We start from the raw sequence: 17,343 nt of genomic DNA, 5'->3' as shown, positions 1-17,343 counted from the left end.
CCCCGAGGGGCGAAGCCAGCAGACCGGGAAGTCTCGCTCCAGGGCTTTGCGTAGGTGTTAACCTCTGCCCCTCTGCGCCTCCGACCACCAGGGCCCCCCACAGACCTGGTGTTCTCGGTGAGTAGCACATGTGAACCCCATCTGCGTCACTGTGGGTTAGGCCCTCTGTGGTGGGTGTCGATATTGTAGGTCCTAGTGAGGGACCTCCGAGTCGTGGGGGTCAGGATTCAGACCTCCAGGGTCTGGCCCTGGCCTTACACACCCGGAGGGCCTGCCCTCTCCTTGCTCCTCCTACCCAGCTCCCTCTGAAGGGGCCCCTGGCTAGGCTCAGAGCTGCGGCCCGCCCCTTCCTCTTCCTAGGACCCCACCCAGCCCAGGCGCAGCACCCCGCCCAGGCCCAGGCAACCACTGAGGGAGCTCTCAGACAACAGACTCAATAGACGCCCCCCCTCCCCCCCACTCCCCGGCCAGGGCATCTCAGGGCAGCTCCTGATCAGATGACCAGCCCGGTAGAGCTGAGGGAACGTAAGTGGAGGATTCCTGGGTCTATCTTCGTTTGCAATCCTAGTCTAATAATGGATCCTTATGTCTATCTTGGTCTACACTATCTATTCTAATGGTGGATCCCTGGATCTATCTTGATCTCCACTACCTAGTATAATGGAGACTCCCTGGGTCTGTCTTGGTCTGCACTTCTAGATTAATGGTGGATCACTGAGTTTATCCACCATTAGACTAGGTAGTGGTGACCAAGATAGACATATGGCTCCATCATTAGACTAGGAGTGCAGACCAAGATAAATCCAGGGATCCATCCTCAGAATAGGTAGTGGAGAACAAGAGAGACACATGGATCCAACATTTGAGTACAGACCAAGATAGATACAGGGATCCTCCATTAGACTAGGTAGTGGAGACCATGATAGATCCAGGGGTGCACCATTAGCATAGGTAGACCCAGGGATCCTCCATTACTAAGTAGTGGAGACCGATATAGACACAGGGATCCACCATTAGATTAGGAGTGCAGGCAGGCTAAGATAGATCCAGGAATGCATCATTCGACTAGGAATGGAGACCAAGGTAGACCCTGGGACCCTCCATTGGACTAGGTAGTAGAGACCAAGATAGATCCAGGGATCCAACAATGGGCTAAATAGTGGAGACCAACCTAGACACAAGGATCCACTATTAGACTAGCAGTACAAACCAAGATAGACCCAGGGGTCAAACATTAGACTAGGAGTGAATACCAAGATAAATCCAGGGGTCCACCATTAGGCGGTTAGTGACAGAGAGAACAACTGATGCAAGGCCTTGAGATCTTAATTCTTTGGAAGCTTGAGGTATAGCCAGAAGTCCAGTGTGCTCACCCCTGCAAGTCTGTGAGGTGGCCCAGCTGGACAGGCCTGGCTCTGGAGTGCCTGGCAGGTGGCAGCGAAGAGGTAGGTGTCTTGTGGGACAATAGAGCAGGGTTCCAGCAGGCCAGCCCCTCCCCACCTTTGCTTTCGTAGCCTGGTAGAAGCTGATGTTCAGTGCGATACATAAGGGCCCTGCCCTTTCCTGGGTCAGAGTTGTTTCAACCCATAATATCTAATTCCCACTTCAGACTTGTGGGTCACACATAATGACTTTCTTCATTTCCCTTGATGTGAACCAAGCATGTATGTCCCATCTGCCACATCAGGAAGCCGGGTGAATCCACAGGACCCACTGTGATCTGCCCCCTTCAGACCACACTCAGGGACATGGGACCCCAGAATTCCCTACCACATGGCCCCGTGCCTACCTCTGGGGTCTTGTGACCTTCTCATTGGCTCTGGTCTTTTGTGCACACCACTGTACCCAGGACAGCTGCCTGTATAGGTGCATGAGCAGGGCTGGGAGGGGAGGTCTGGTGTCGCCCTTGAAACTACAGGATAGAGCTGGTGGAAGCTGCCTGCGGGCTGCCTACAACACCACACGCTGGCCCAGGCCTGGTATGTGTATGCATCCTGGGGCTGCTGTAACGAGGTACCACAGACTGGTACTTTAGGACTACAAAAATGTGTAATCTCAGGGTTCTGGAGGTCAGAAGTCTGAGATCAAGGTGCTAGCAGGGCTATGCTCCCCCTGAAGGCACTAGAAAGGGTCTTCTCCATGCCTCTCCCCAGCTTCTGATAGTTTCTTGGCAATTTTCATACAGCTGTTTTGTCCCTTTGTGCATATCTGTCTCTGTGTCCAAATTTCCCCTTTTTATAGGAACGCCAGTCCTATTGGAATAGGGCCACCCTAATGACCTCACTTTAACTTGATTGCCTCTATAAAGACCCTATTTCAAAATAAGGTCATGTTCTGAGGTACTGGGGGTTAGGACTTAATCACTTGAATTTTGGGGAGGGCAAATTTCAGCCCATAACAGCCTATAACATAACAAGAACGAGACAACATGTTTTCTTGGCCATCTGTGGCATGGTTACACGTTCTGGGTATTCAAGCATGGGGCGCTGGCCTCCGTTTGTACCGTTAGGGAACTGGTGGTGGCCTGAGACTTCTGTTACACGCTACAGGAAACTCTACACCTCGTTCTACCTCAGAACACCCACTTGTGTCAAAGACATCTTCAGAAGCAGTGGTAGGCACTGGGTTTGGTTCTGGAGGTGGAACCTCAGTCGTTACGAACCTTGATCTGGACCACCCCATCTACCTTTTCTGGGACTTCTTGGAACAGCGTGCTCCTGGAGAGCACCAGCAACACCTACCATGGGTAGGGAGGGAAACTGAGGCCGGGGAGGCGAAGGCACTAGTCTACCACAGACTCAGACCGCTTGGGCCGCCACCTCGCCCCCCATCCATGTCAGGGATCGTGGTTCTGACAAGCATCCCGTGCCTGAGCGTTAGTATTCTCATCTGAGGGATAGAAAAGATCCTGCCACCCTCCCAAGGTGAGGGAGACTGTGACATGGTCAAGGATGGAGCATCTCCTGAAAGCTGGGTTACACAGGCCCTGCCAGTGTTTGGACTTGCTGCCATCCCTATCTGCCCCGCAGCTCTCCAAGTCCTGGCCCAGACTGGGAGCAGTGCCTGTGCTATGCCAGGCTGGTGTCTCCTGGCCCTCAGGCCTTGGCCACCTACTCAAGGGAGCCCTCCCTAATGCCCTTCCTGGACAAAGCCATTCCATGCTGCATGACCTCAGGCCTGTGAAGCAGACAGGACATAGGGCTCCCTGGTGGAGGCAATGGCGAAGAGGCAAGAAGCACTAGCAGAGACACTTGAGGAACTGACCGAAGCCTTGGCCTCTCTGCATTTGGGGGTCTAGCCCCTACCCCATTACCTCTTCCCCATCTGCGTTGGTATCTGGGAGCACAAACAAACATTTGTTGAATAAATGAACTGGCAGGAAGGAACCAGGGAGGTTCGTGAAGGGGGAGGGGTCTGGAAGCTCTAGGTCTTGGTGTTCTGCTCTATAAAATGGGCTTACACACATGCTACCAGGGACTTAGAGGGGATGATGAAGATCTGGCTTGGGGGTCTCCTCTTCCCTCAAGGCTTAGCCTGTCCCAGAGAGCCTTCCTCAACTTGATTGTCCTGACACAGCATCCACAGGCCATGGTGGCGGGGTGGGGGGGGGAGGCGTTGGTCATTGGTGTGTTTCCCTCACATTGGATAATCACTTTAGAAATGTAAAATGCTTTTTGTTTTTCTTTAAGTGTTCCTCATTTTTTCCACCACTCAATATAAAAATAAGATTTTTATCCTAAAAACCTCTCATAAAGGACCAAATCCAGAAAATTCCATCCCAAAACAAGAGTCAGGGAAGCAGGGTGGTCTCATGGGCTTTGCCTCTTTTTTAAAAAAATTATGTTTTTAAATTAAGAGCGATTATTTTAAAAAGTAATCTAAACTTGTAGCTCCAACGAGCTGGGTATTTGGGGAGGGAATTTTCCCCAAAATATTTTCTGCCAGGCTGTTTGGCATCCTCCACACACACTAGTCCTCTGGCTGCTCCACAGGAAAGCAAGAGCTGGTCCTCTTCTGTAGGGAACCCCTGGCTGGAAACCCACTCCCCACCAGGGCCCAGGCTCTGACCACTGGGATGTCCTCCCTGGCCCTAGGTCTGTACAAGTGAGGCTTTCCTTGGCTTTCAGGAGGGAGACAGGTGAATCACCCTAGGTGACATCAAGCCACCACCCACAGGTTCACAGTGATGGCTTGGAGACATGTAGCAAGGAAGCTGGAAGGAGGCAGGCCTATGGGCTATACGCTTTCCTAGGGGGGCAAAAGCAGGTGGTGGATTCACAGAACAGATAGGACCAGGCCCTCCTGAATGCCAGGCCTGCTCAGCAACCAGGACACAGGGGGCACAGGAGGGGCAAAGGCTGATGGGCTGCTTCCAGGGCTCCTCCTCCACCTCTGGGCAGCCAGACTATGGGTCAGTTTTTCCTGCCTCTTGACTCTTCTCTGAGTTGTCTGAATCGTTTACAATAAGCACGAATCTATTCTCTCACCAGAAAGCAGGAAACTCATAAAGATTTTAAGGGTGGGATACATGTAAATGATAACACACATTCACAGGACAGTTCTGAATTCTACCTGTCAGTACAGATATGGACTGGCCCCTCATTAGCAGATGGGGAAGCTGAGGCTCAGAGAAGTGGAACTGTCCTATCTAAGGCCATTTGCCAGCTAGGAGGATGCCTCATGACTGTGGTCTGAGGGCTCACTCATAATGATAGGGTTTGGCTGTGCCCCCGCCCCTGCCGGGTCGGGGCAGGGGTATGTTTTCACAGCCAGAAGTTTTCCTAGGTAAGCCTGGGGTAAGAACTACATAGGCGGGTCCAGGGCAATCCAGAGGCTTCGTGGTTATGAGCCAGTTAAGCTTCTTTGATGCCATGCACCTGCGCAGCCAGCTTGGCGGGAGCCTGAGTCCCCAGTCACAGAAGTATGAGAGCCTGCCTCCCCCTGCCTAACACAGACCCTGTGGCCTCTCGGCCCTCATCAGCCCCTCAGGCTCAGGGCATTTTAGCTACTTCTGCAGCCTGCTGGTTGACTTTGGGTAAGCCCTGCCCCCTCTCTGGGCTCCTGTCTCCTTCCCACCTCCTCCCAAGCCACACCTGCCGAGGCTGTGGCTCAAGGGCACCTCAGAGGCCCAGGCTTGCAGCCTGGCACATGCCTTGTGGGAAGGCATCCCCTGGGCCTCCTAGGGGGTGGTGTGTCACAAGGCCTGGAAGGCTGGCCAAGGCCATCCGCATGGACAGATTGGAGAGACCTGGCCTGGGACAGGTGCTTGGAGGGCTCCCATTTCACAGATGGGGAGTCTGAGGCCTGGGGAAAGGGTCTGTCCCTAGCAACACAGCTCATCCCCAAGGCCCAGCCTCTGGGGCCTGACATTCTGGCTCTCTGTGCCTCTCAGTTTTCCCAAGATGGGCATGTTAGCACTCCTCATACCAGGGCCAAAGGAAGGATGAGATGTACAGTGCAAGTCCAAGTATGTGAGCCCCATAGTCAGGGCTAGTAGGAGGGTCAGGACAGCAGAGAGCAGGAAGGGGCTGCTCTGAGTCCTACAGGCTGTATACCTGCTCTCACCTCCTCACTCCCTGTGCTGACAGCTGTGCTTTTCCAGTAATCATCAGGAGCGCTTTGCTGTCCCCATTTTACAGGTGAGAAACTGAGGCTCAGGCCTGTGAGTCACACATTTGCTAAGTAGCTGCTTTAGTCAGCTGCAAAGGATAGAAACCCAGCGTCAACCCAGAGGAGATGGCTGCTGGCAGCTTCAGAGTTCAGAGGGAAGTCCTTGAAGCTCAGGATCCCAGAACAGGGGAGCAACTCTTTCAGCATCCCAACACCTCGTCCCAGAGATGCACTGGACCATGGGTTCATCCCTGGACCAATCGCTGTGCCAGGCAGAGGCACTCGATGAGCCAGGGTTCCAGGAACCTGTGGCTGCATAACCACAGATACCGTTTACAACAGCAACAGTCATTTCTGCTCATGAATCTGCAGTCCAGGCAGGGCTCAGCACCTTGGCTCTGATCCACGGTGAGACTCTACTGGAAAGGCATCCCAGAGCATTGGCACCTCTCCACAGGGCTGCTGTAGCTTCCTCATGGCATGATGCTGTCTTCTAGGAGCAAGCATTCCTTAAGACAGGGAGTGGAAACTGCCTGTTTATCCAGGCCTTGGCCTGGAATGTCACTTCTATCGGATTCTATTCATCAAGCAGCCATGGAGCTCAGGTCCAACGAGTAGAGACAGACCTCACCTTTCATAGAGAGGATCCTCAGCAAATTTGAGGGCCACAAGCACTAGGCCAGACTCTTCTTGGGTGTCTGATGTGCACCTGCACACTAGCAGGCCATTCCAAATTAGAGAGCTTAGATCAGATTCAGACCCCAAAGGCAGGTGTGACCTTACTGAGTTCTGATAAAACACGCACAAGCAGATGCAAACACAGGAGGACTGGAGGACACTAGTGCATGGTGTTAAGTGCTGACAGGGGATACAAGTAATGTGTGTGTTTTTGATGATTGTCCACATTTTCTGAACTGTTCAGAGGAATGTACACTCTGTTCGTCTGGCCTTGGGCTGTAACGATGCTATCTGAGGGCAGGCGGGCAGAGCCTATAACCAGAGACAAGGTCATCTCTCATGTACCCACGTGTGGAGTCCTGATTATTGTGCCCAGGAGTCTTCCTTCCCATCGAGACCCAGCTCGGCCCAGGTGGTTCCAAGCTCATGTAGATCTTGGATATTGCTGTACTCTTTTCTCCCCTGTCCTCTGTACCCCCATGGTCCCGGTCCTCCTGGAGACCACCTTGTTCTCAGCTCCTTTGAGAGGCTCAAGGAGGGCCGGGGGAGGCCAAGGCTAGCCCATCTGGTGAAGGCCAAGACGCTGAGGGTGCTGCACGGGCTGGATCTCTTTGTATCTCTGCGCTCACCGGGGCCCCTGTGCAGCAGACAGTCTGTCAACTGAACACTGTGACCCTCTGTGGGGAACATGCCCCTTCAGCCTTCAGAGGACTGTGAGTGCAGAGGTCCTGCCTTCCCTTGCTGATGGCCACCACCTCTTAAAACCAGACTCAAAAGGTGATTAGGTTAAAAGGTCCCTGCCCAGCTCTTCCTTGACTCCCTCTCTTATTCCATCCAGTCATCAAATACCTGCTCCTGCCTCGCTCTGTGCCCCATGCTGCTGACCTCTGTGATCTCTTGGGTCTACAGGGCCCAGGAATAAAGCCCTCAGTTAAGCTGACTTTCCTTGCAGTCTACCCAGCCCTATGGCTCTCCTCGTGCTTCCACAATTCACTCAGGTGCCACTGCTTCCAGGAAGGACTCCTTGCCTACCCAGGCTGGCTTGAGGCAGACCATAGGCTTGCGACTCCTTCTCTCCCACCCAATAGAGAGATTGTACCTGGAGTGCAGGAACCACACCTTTTTCATCTCCTTGGCCCCAGAGCCCAGCACAGGCTGAGCACAGGGCAGGTGTCACTAACTGTTTGAGGAATCTGAGAACGAGAGATGGTCCAGGTAGAAAATGTTGGTGACACCTTGGGCAAACTCCTGCTGTTCCTTTCTCTCCACTCACCAAACTGAGCTGCGGATCAGATTGTGGAATTTGGCATCAGTGACCTTAAGCTCAAACCCTGGCACTGCTGTGGTGACTTTGGGCAGGTCGTCTGTGACAGATGCTGCCTGTGCCCACCATGTCTCCTCTGCTAAGCTCACTCAGGGCCCTAGGCCCAACTCCCAGCTGCCTGAGTCTCCCTCTGGGGTCTTGTGTTAGTCATGTCTTTTATTTTCTATGTTCTGATGCTTTGACACAGGCCAGGCTGACCCTGGAGGGATGGCCTCCGAGTCCTAGAGAGAGTAAAGCAGTTGCCATGAGCACATCTTTCATATGCAAACCAACACATCCAGAGCCAACGCCACAAGCACCTCACACTCCAGACCAGTGTCCACCCGCCCTAGTCACCCCAGGGCCAGGTACCAGACAGCTAGCCTCTGTGCCCTGGTCCACTAAAATGATTCAAACTGGCCAATCCTAAGCCTGCTCACGTTGCTCACTCGTTCCTTCCTATGGAAACCACAGTAAAGGCTCTCACCACATGTCCCCCTCTCCCTCTGCCTCCTGAGCAAACCTGGTGCTTCCCTGTGTGGCCCTACATGGTGCAGTGTGCTCCCAGCCCCCTGGCCCCTCAGGCAGGTTAGCTCTGAGGCGCTGGTTCTATACAGTGAGAAAGCCGGGCCCTGGGGCTCTCCTGTTGAACATAAACGGTCACAGAACATCAACATCAGACAAGGTCACTCTGAGACAAAGAAACAATCAACTGTACCTATCCTGGTGATATAAGTGGCTGCTGCTTTGTTACCAATTACAACTCGTGCTTCCCTTCATTCCTTATGCTTTCTAATAAAACTTATTGATACTCAAACATAGAACAAGCCCCACTTCCTAACAGCATCCAGTCCAGCTCTGCTTCTTTGAACCTCTTCAAAATTGCCTTACATGAGCCCCAACCCTACTCAAGTCCTCCCTAACACCATTGCACTGAGATGCCTTACGATTTTGCGTGGCAAGTGTTTCACCTCACCTCATCACGGCAGGTCTAAACGACCCTGGCGTCATCCTGGGGTCTCTGCTGGGACAGGGTGAGTGGCACACAGGCTTCCCCTACAACCAAACTTCAGTTGCCTCCAGACCTAAGTTGCTTGATGCCACACTCTGTGTATCAGTGTCCTGGGGCCACTACAACAAAGTATCACAAATCAGGAAGCTTAAAACAACGAAGGAATCTTTGGCCTGCCTTCGCTTGTAGCTGCACCACTGCAATTCCGCCTCCACCATCACATTTCTGTGTGTCCTTTTCCTCTTCTTTTTTTTCTTTTTCTTTTTTTATAGTACACACCTTAAATATATGTAGTTTATTGTGCATTAATTATACACCAATAAATCAGTTAAGTAAATCATTAAATTATTTTGCAATTTTCCTGCTTCTGTCTTGAAAAAATAATCTGGAAATATTATACCTCCAAAATAATAGAGAAATATTTAGCAAGTCTTTCCCTCTTCTTACAAGGACACCAGTGATTGGATTTAGGGACCACCCTAATGCAGTAGGACCTCATCTTAACTAATTACATCTGCAAAGACCTTCTGTCTTGGTCACATTCTGACATTCCAGGTCAACATGAATTTTGGTGGGGGACACCATTTAACCCATCATAATCTACCCTTTGACCCCCTCAAAAGTCACTTTGGTCCCACTTTCAAAATATATCCACCCCATCCCAACATCTCCCAAAGTCTTAACCCATTCCTAAAGGGAGAAAAAGGAAGGAACGAAGGAGTCACTGGTCCAAAGCAAGTCTGAAGCCCAGCATGCACATTCCAGTAGATTTCAAGGCCGGCAAATAACACTTTGTGGCTTGATGCTCTGTCCTTTGGGTGCATGAAGGTGGCCCTGCTCTCTGGCGCTTTGGCAGCAGCCGCATCCCACCTTCTCTGGTCTCTGCCTCTGCATTCATGGCTCTGCCCTCCAAGCCATTCTTTCTTCACTTCATTTCATCTCTGGGCCTCTCAATCTAGACTGGCAGAGTTTCCACTAATGTAACAGTCTCAAAAGCCTTGTTGGTCTTCTGCGTAATTCACAGGGAGCTACACCATCAGGTAAGAGGCTCCACAGATCTTTCCTGAATAGCCCCATCTCTCTTCCTGCATTCCGCTGGGATGGTGGAGTATACCCGCAAGTCACAGATTTAATCTCTTCAACACTAGGTTCTCCCACAACATCTTTGGTGCTGTCTTTAGACCACACTTTCTGAACAGTGAATTTCCTAATTTTAACAGGCTGAGGACTTCCCAAATCATCAAGTGCTGGTTCCTTTTGCTTAACAGTTCCTTCTGCAATTTATATCTTTCCTCTCAGATTTTACTACAAGCAGCAAGGAGAAACCAGGCCATATCATTCATATTTTGCTTAGAAATTTCCTCAGCTAAATATCCAAGTTCATTCCTTACAATTTCTACTTTCCACTCAACCCTAGAATACAATTCAACCAAGTTTCTGCTGCTTTATGGCCTGTCCTCCAGTTTCCAATAATTGGCTCTTCATTTCCATCTGAGACCTCACCAGAAGCACCTTTCATGTTCATACTTAATACCAACATTATGTTCATGACCATACATGTATTCTCTGAGACAATAGAAACTTTCTCTACATTCTCCTCACTTCTTTCTTTTCTTTTTTGGAGGTTCTTTTTTTTTTTTTAATTGACGTATAGTTGATTTACAATGTTGCATTAGTTTCAGGTATACAGCAAAGTGATTCAATTATACATACGTATATATCTATTTTTTTCAGATTATTTTCCCTTATAGGTTACTACAAAATATTGAGTATAATTCCCTGTGCTATACAGTAGGTCCTTTTTGTTTATCTATTTTATATATAGTAGTGTGTATATGTTAACCCCAAACTCCTCATTTATCCCTCTCTCCCACTTTCCCCTTTGGTAACCATAAATTTGTTTTCTATGTCTGTAGGTCTATTTCTGTTTTGTATATAGGTTCATTTGTATCATTTTTTCTAGATTCCACATATAAGCGTTAACATATGATATTTGTCTTTCTCTGTCTGACTTATTTCACTCAGTATGACAATCTCTAGGTCCATTCATGTTGCTGCAAATGGCATTATTTCGTTCTTTTTTATGGCTGACTAATATTCCAGTGTGTGTGTGTGTGTGTGTGTGTGTGTGTGTGTGTGTATAGATCACGTCTTCTTTATCCATTCATCTGTCGATGGGCATGTAGGTTGCTTCCATGTCTTGGCTATTGTAAATAGTGCTGCAATGAACATTGAGGTGCATGTATCTTTTCAAATTATGGTTTTCTCCAGCTATATGCCCAGGAGTCCTCACTTCATTTTAACCTCTCTCTCCCCAGAATTGTCTTTATTGTCCATATTTCTACCAACAATCTCTTCAAGGAAATCTAGGCATTTTCTATCATGTGCCTCAAAACTCGTCCAGCATGTATACATTACCCAATTCCACAGCCACATTTTTAGGTATCTGTTATAGAAGCATCTCCCTTCCTGGTACAAAATCTGTGTTAGTTTTCTAGAGCTGTTGTACACATTTCCAAATTTAGTGGGTTAAAACAACAGAAATTTATCCTTTCAAAGTTTTGGAGGCCAGGGCCCAGAAATCAAGATGTTGTCAGGGCTGTGCACCCTCCGGAAGCTCTAGGAAAGGATCCTTCCATGCGTCTTCCAGCTGCTGGCCACTCTGGGTGAACTTTGGTCTTCCTTGGTTCATAGCTGCAGCGTGCCCATCTCTGCCTCCATCATCACAAGGCCTTCCCCGTGTGTCCCCTCCTCTTCTTATAAGGACACCAGTCATAGGACTTAAAGCCCACTCTATTCTCATCTTAACTAACTACATCGGCAAAGAACTTATTTGCAAATAAAATCACAGTCTGAGGGTCCAGGTGGACATAGATTTAGGGTGGGGGATACCATTCAACCCAGGACGCCAACTTGTGTGGGCTTTTTCCCTTCTCTGCCTTATTCTCCATTCCCCTCCTATTCTTCCTGTGTTGCCTCCCAAATAAACTCCTTGCATTCAATCCGTGTAGCAGGATCTGCTACTGGGAGAAAACTACCGAAGACACAGGGCCCCCTGCTGTGAGCCAATGGGGACCCACCTAAGACATGCCCGCCCCCACCCTGTAAGCTACTGGCAACCCATTTAAGACATAACTCCTGGTGCTGAGCTACAATGTCCCCCTCTGTGAGTGGAGTGAAGATAATGGCCCTTTCCTCTGAGGTTTCGGGAGCACAGAGGAGAGAATGCCGTAGGGCTCTGGGTTTAGGACCACACACAGGGAATGGCCACTCCCTACTTCTGGGAAGCGGGGTGCTTTGGGAATGACCCCAATATTTTTCCTTGCAGTGGATGGGCTACTCTTTTGTCAGTTTTCCAGTGCCCCTTGGGGGCAGATGTCGTTCTGGGGGGCTATAATGTGCTTTCTGAGTTCTGATAGAGCACAAGGAAGTGGAGCTCCCTCTCCAAGATGGAGATTCATGGGATGGTGGCATGTGCATTGTGAGCGGGCAGAACTGGAGTGCTTAGGACCAGGCTCCCGGGGCAGGCCTGGCCCTGGCAGGAAATGGAAGATTTTTGTCCCTCTCAGGGATACTGCCAGCCTGGATTCTGCTGGGGAGAGAGGGTCAAGGCAGGACTTTTTGGAGGGTGCAGGCTGGTCCCTGCAGATGGGGTCTGCGGGGTGGGGCAGGGCCATAGAAGAAATCAGACTCCAAAAGAACTGTATTCTCTCATGGCTGCTTCAGGTGAAGTCAGAGGTGGGTTTCTTCCTGCCTCTGTTCTCCCATCCTGGTTTGGGCTCCCCAGGAGGCCCTTCCATCCCATTCCAGGATGGCCCCCTCCACCCTCAAGCGGGGGACTATCTTAGGTCACATGGCCATCTTGGACCAACCCCAGCAGAGGGAGCGGGAGAGCTGGTCAGTGAGCCTGAGCCACAGGAGGGCTAGCTGGAATCCTTCCCCTGTAACCTTCACTTTCTAGGATCTTGGGGCCAGATGGCCCACCCAAGCCACCAGCTCTTCTCCTTGGCAGGAAATTCCCTAGGCACTACCTGGTATTTGCCATCCTGCTGGTCAGAGAGGACCAAGTCCAGTTTGGGGACAGCACAGAGGGGCCATCAGGAAGGTAAGACAAGGCTGAGAGAGCAATGTGGGTGTGCCACTATCCTCAGGGATCCCTGGTATGCTCCCATCAGTGGGGGGGCCACTGAGGCCCAGCAGACAGCGGCTTGAGCACACCTGGGCTTTGAGGGAGATGGCGCGGGTGCCATGGGACAATGGCTTCCTGGGGCTGCAAGGACCTCCATCAGAGCTTTGCACCTGTGAGCAGGGCACCAAGCCCAGAAATCTGTTGGGTCAGCAAGACCAGGCCTGGTGGGCCTTGTGGCCAGGAGGGCGGGGGAGGCCAGCTTTCTAGGACGGAATGTGCAGAATGTAGGGTGGGAACCTGGCTGCTCCCCCATGGCCTGCCCTAGCCCCAGTTATTTCTCTGGCCCTTTTTCTCTCTGTTTTCTCTCTTGTAAATGGGGGGCAGTGGTGGGTGTGGGAGGGTATGTGACCAGGGAGCAGCCTGGCCTCTTGTCACAGCTGGTTGCCTTGGGACCATCTGGAGCTCCTCAGATCACTTGGAGGACTTAGGAATACCTGGAGCCCCCAGGGGACACCTGGAGCCTCACAAGGACCATCTGGAGCCCCTGGCGACCATCCGGGGCCCCCTGAGACAAACCGGAGACCTTTAAGGATCCCTGGGGCCCTCAGAAACACCTGGAACCCCTCAGGACCACCTGGGGCCCTCAAGACCACCTGGAACACCTTGTGACCACCTGGAGCCCTCTGGGACCACGAAGAGCCCCTTGGAGACCCCGCGAGGAGGGGGAGGTGACTGAAAGGAATGGGCGGTGGGGGGTCCATAGTGCAGCCACCCTCTGTTGCCAGCCGGGCCTCCCAGAAGGATCATTCAGAGAGAGCTCGTCTGTAGAAACATTGCAGTGGCTCTTGGGGAGGTGAGCCCACCCTCTTTCCTAGATGCCAAGCACCTGGACTAGCTGCTCACAGGGGCTTGGATTCTAGGGCCCTGTCAGACCCCAGGAGGTGGGGAGGCCCTTTGAGCATCTGGGGTATGAGGGCTAGAGCCCCCCAAGGCCTGGGCTCTGAGGTTTAGGGTAAGCAGGGACTTCAGGGGCTGATCCTGCCCCTTCCATGTGCACAGTGGTCCGCTGTCCCCTTGGAGGGTGGTGACGGATGGGCACAGGTGTACGGCGGACCCACCTGGGTCCAAATGCCCCTCTGCTGATTTCCTGGGGCATGGCAGCCCCTTTGGGTCTTGTGTGCTGGTTTCTGCAACGGGACCAGACATCTGAGGAGGAATTGGCTGTATGTCCTGGAGACCTGGGGACCTCAGAGGAGGCAGGAGAGCACTGGGCCTTTATGATCTCAGACAGCCTCTGTCTCTCTCTGAGCCTCGATTTCCCCATCTGTTAAAAGAAGATTCCAGACCCAAAGTGCTCTGGGGCTGCATGGCAAGAACAAAGTCTCTGAGCTTTCACCCAAGCTGTTGGCAAATATTAACTGAGCACATACTCTGTGCCAGGCACTATTGTAGGTACTTCATTCTGCTCTCAGAACTTCTGTTCTAGATGAGGAGACAAAGGTTAAACAAGAGAGCAAATACCCCAACAAAAAGTAGAAAGACTGGGGCAAGGGCTCTTTGTTGAGGTTCACGGAGCAGACTCTTGCAAAGTCCTGCAGGAAGAAACCCCAGACAGACAGAACAGCATGTGCAAAGTCCCTGAGATGGGAAGGAGACTGGTGTGTTCTGAAGGTCCAGTGGCTGGAGCCTGGTGACCTGGGGTGGGAAAGGAGCAGTGCGGGGGCGCCGGACAGGAGAAAATGAGGCTGGAAGTGTGACAGGGCCAGAGGCTACAGGGCCTGAGTCCAACCCCTGAGTCCCAGAAATCCAAGTGGCCGGCACACAGGAGGTATGCCAGCAGTGCCTGCTGAATGAAGAAATGGACAAAGAGTGAATGAGTGACTCCTGGCTGGGTCCCTAACTCACTGTGTGACCTTGGGCAAGTGTATTTCCCTCCCTGGGGCTTAGTTTCACTGCTACTAAGACACCCTGAGTTGTCATTATTTTCAGCGAATGGCTGGGCTGGGTGCCTGGCTGCAGCAGACCCTTGTGTATGTTGGCTCCTTCCTCTTCCCAGGACTGTGAGGGACACGGCCAGCATCCCCCCTGGGCCTAGTGGGGAATGTGTGTTCCCAAGGCTGAAGAGGAGCAGCCCCTGGGGGCACAGAAGACCCTCAGCTCAGGCCTTTGACTCCTGTGACAGTTGGGTACTTCAGACCCTTTTCCTGCCCCGTCTGGCATTCTTTAGGACCCCAGAGGCCCCAGGGCCCACCTCCTGCTCCGCCCACTGGCCTCCCTTCTCCCTCTGTTCAAGGGATGGCCTCCTGTCCTGCAGGGTTGGGGGCTGGACTTGGGGAGGAGGAGGAGGAGGGACAGAAAAGGAAGGTCAGTGGAGAGGCTGAAAGCCAGTGTGCGTCCAGCCTCCACCCTCTGTGGGTGGGCAGTGCAGAGTGCCCAGGCCTCAGGCTATGGGAGCAAGATGAAGGTAGACAGAGGTGGGCAATGTGCAGGTAGGAAGAAGCCCAGGCCCAAGGGTCACCCAAACACATGGTGTGGAGACTCCAGGCAGGCAGCCTGCTTCTCAAGTCCTTACTGGGGCATCCAGAGGGCCAGGCCAGATGCCCCAGCCGGAAGGGTCCCTGGGGACAGACCTGCCTTCTGGGGCCATGCACCGGCCACCCACCCCATGACTTCAGACTCCACAATAGTTATTAACATTTATCAGGATATTTCACACGAACACCTGAGTTTCTTTCATCTCCTGAAAAGCTGGAAGCTCTGGCCACACAGGTCCATGCCTGCGTGGGGACAGCTGGCAGAGGCTCCCCTATATCACCATGCCTGCTGGCCTCCAGCATGCCCGTCATGGGGGTCTGTGTTGAGACTTGCTGGAGACACAAGGCCCTGTCTCCAGCTCTGCCCTGGTTGCCCCCATCGCAGCCAACTGGATCTGTTAAGACCCCCAAGCCTGCCCCGTGGCTCTTGCCTCCTGGAGCATCACCAAATGAGACCCCGTGGAGACCCCATGACAAGGCCTTGTCTCCCCCATGCTCCCTCTGCTCCTTGCTGTGTGTCACTGGCTCCTCCAGGCCTTGGTGGCCCTGCACTCAACTTAGGCACCCTTCCTGCAACCCCTCCCCCAGGGTGTCCTGGCTGGGAGTGGGGCTCCTAGGGAACTCCTGCCACACCCCCTGCCATGCCCACTCCCCTTCCCTGCTTCTGTTCCTCCCCTGTGGCTGCACACCTTCTCAATGTCTCAGTGGGAATAGCCACTCCAAACAGAGGGATTTCCTTTCCTCTGTGTTCTCAGGGCCCAGCACTGTCCAAAATGGACAGCGAGGACATTTTTCCGGGTCCTGCTGCAGCCACAGCCTTTGGGACGCCTCCTGTTTTCACCCTTGTAGCTGGCCCCAGGACATATGGACTGTGATGGAATATAATGTCCTGGTGTACCCCGAGCTGCTAGGGACAGAATGCCCACCTCGCCAGCCTTCCGATGTGCTGACTGAGGACAGGACCCTCCTGAAATTACTGTGGAAGCTTGCGTGCCGGGCCCCCCACGCTGTTGGCTGGGAGAGGATAGGGCTCAGGTCTGCCCTGGGGCACAGAGAGCTCACTGGGAACCGGCCACGGGGACCCTGGGCGGGAACCCACAGTGGGGGCTACGGGTGAGGACCCTGGATGGGGGGCCCAGTCTTGCCCCCTCAGACCCCAGCAGAGTGGCACCATGTCCAGCAGGTCAATTCCAGCTGCCCACTAGGTCTGGAACTGTGGGACTCTTGGGGGCATCCTTTCTGTGACTGTTTCCTCAACTGTCAAGTGGGAACATCCTGGGGTTTAGGTGAGACTGGAGTATTACAGAGTTGACCCTGAGAAGGAGCCCCACTAGGCCCATGCTCAGTCAGTGCATGAGGCAGAGAGCAGAGCTCCGAGGGAGAAGGGGCAGGACCAGCGGGAAGAGGCCGGCTGGGATCCAGGTCCCTTCAATGCCTCTGACATCTGCTGTCCCTGCCTTGGCTCCATGGGCAGGGACTTTGCTGTATTTTCTTGAGTAAGAGCACAGTTGGAAGGGCCTGGCCTCCCCTTCCCAGTGGGCAAGTTGCCGGTATCAAGCAGCTTCAGAACACCCACTGCAGGTGGTGAGCTCTCACAGGTGCAGGATTGAGGCCCAGGTATGCAGCAGGTATACAGCTGCAGCAACATCCAAGCATAGCAGGGTGGGTATGTGGGAGACAGCGCTGACTCACGCCTAAGCTCACCTGTGCCCTGCCCACCTCACCTGGGTCTCTACTTTACCCGTGTCCTGTCCTACTTCACCTGGACCCTGACCACCTCACCTGGGCCCTGCCCACTTCACCTGGGTCCCAGCTCACCTGTGCCCTGAGCACCTCCCCTGTGCCCTGTCACTCCTTGCCTGGGCCCCACCCCTGCCTCACCCATGACCAGTCATCCATTTCTGGCTCCCACAATGACCCTCTCAGCCCACAGGTATGTGCCCTGCAAGTCTGCCCATGGCTGGGCAGTGACAGGCATCCCCGCAGGGTGCCTTGCGGACGTTAGAGGGATGGGGGTCCCAAGGGACTGGACACCCCTCAGTCATCAGTTCCTAGGTCCCTCTGCTCTCCTTCAAGG

At 52.8% G+C, this 17,343-nt stretch overlaps 1 long non-coding RNA gene across 1 annotated transcript; it reads left to right on the top strand.

Moving 5' to 3' along the window:
* Nucleotides 1-39: 39 nt before the first annotated feature.
* On the top strand, nt 40-16,049 carry LOC113615692 (uncharacterized). The gene is made up of 3 exons (XR_003431082.1): nt 40-117; nt 12,565-12,708; nt 13,170-16,049. It is a non-coding gene; the product is annotated as an uncharacterized LOC113615692 (long non-coding RNA).
* Nucleotides 16,050-17,343: the final 1,294 nt, after the last annotated feature.

Source organism: Aethalodelphis obliquidens, unplaced genomic scaffold, assembly GCF_003676395.1.
Source record: "Aethalodelphis obliquidens isolate GAN/ISIS:26980383/991018 unplaced genomic scaffold, ASM367639v1 scaffold122, whole genome shotgun sequence".
NCBI classification, from domain to species: Eukaryota; Metazoa; Chordata; class Mammalia; order Artiodactyla; family Delphinidae; genus Aethalodelphis; species Aethalodelphis obliquidens.
The sequence above is the reverse complement of the archived record's forward strand: the minus strand, read 5'-3'. Positions and strand labels throughout refer to the sequence as shown.